The sequence below is a fragment of the Schistocerca serialis genome, chromosome 5 (genome assembly GCF_023864345.2).
Source record: "Schistocerca serialis cubense isolate TAMUIC-IGC-003099 chromosome 5, iqSchSeri2.2, whole genome shotgun sequence".
Lineage (NCBI taxonomy): Eukaryota > Metazoa > Arthropoda > Insecta > Orthoptera > Acrididae > Schistocerca > Schistocerca serialis.
In genome coordinates this window covers 28322962-28324320 of record NC_064642.1, presented here as the reverse complement: position 1 = coordinate 28324320, position 1359 = coordinate 28322962, and positions in this window count along the sequence as shown.

The window sequence follows — 1359 nt, the reverse complement described above, 5'->3', positions numbered from 1 at the left end:
TATATAGCAAATGGTCCTGTTCAATTGAACTCTTGTGCTCGAAATTTCCTCACGTATCTACACCAGATTATCCATTCACTGTGTAGGTACATTATTCAGAACTTTGTATTTGCAATAACAGTTCGCCTTATGTTTCCCCTGGCAATGGCCTTGCCACAGTGGATACACCGGTTCCCGTGAGATCACCGAAGTTAAGCGCTGTCGGGCGTGGCCGGCACTTGGATGGGAGACCATCCTGTCACTATTTGGTGTTGCCATTTTTCGGGGTGCACTCAGCCTTGTGATGCCAATTGAAGAGCTACTCGACCGAATAGTAGCGGCTCCGGTCAAAGAAAACCATCATAACGACCGGGAGAGCGGTGTGCTGACCACACGCCCCTCCTATCCGCATCCTCATCTGAGGATGATACGGCGGTCGGATGGTCCCGATGGGCCACTTGTGGCCTGAAGACGGAGTGCTTATGTTTTCCCTGAAGATACACCACTAGAATTAGGCTCATACATAAACCACATAAGGTACTGTCAAATGCGATATGTTGGCGGGTAGTTCCACTTATTTCCCTCACTTTAGCGCCAATCACAGCCTGAATTCTTCTTCCAATGCTACATTTCACTGAGGTTTGCAGTACTTTATTAGACAAATTGAATCTTATTGATTTTGCCCACCGTTTAATTGGTTTGTCCTTCGTGCAGACGATCTTAGTGGTCGTTTATCATTGGCGACTGTTTCCTGTATATGGAACAATGTTCCCCCAAGTTCAACTGTGTATCATCGAATGTCAATTTTTGCATGACGCTCCCTCACACCTCCAGTACTTATAAAGTTACAAGTTTCATGACTTCTGTGAAACTCCCAATCCTCAGCACACATTCCTCAAAGGATTCAACTTTGGCAGCCCAATCATTAATCTTACAAACACGTTTCCTCTTTCTTATCCTACCCCCTCGCTCTTCTGAGGAAGTAGCACATTCACAGGCAATGATAAATCTGTGACCTTTGGAAATAAATGACAGGAGTAGCAAATAAAGATCTCCCAGCACATTACGCTACAGATTGAATTTTAGCTGACGGAGCTAGGGAAATATGTGCGAGAAGGGATATTGGTATTGGCCAGGGCATTGCCACAATTGTAATACAGAAAGTAATACATGCAAAACTTAAATTAGGTTTGGGGCTAATTTCAATCAAGTTATGAATACCACTCATCATCCGCTGAAGAATAAGAAGATCAAGGCACAGAGAAACTACAGATATTGGCTGTCAGTGGACATTGATTGAAATCAGCAGGGGAAGTTGAAAATTTGTGGCAGGTGGGGCTTCGAACCAGGGTCTCCCACTTAACAGGCAGATGCTCTGAC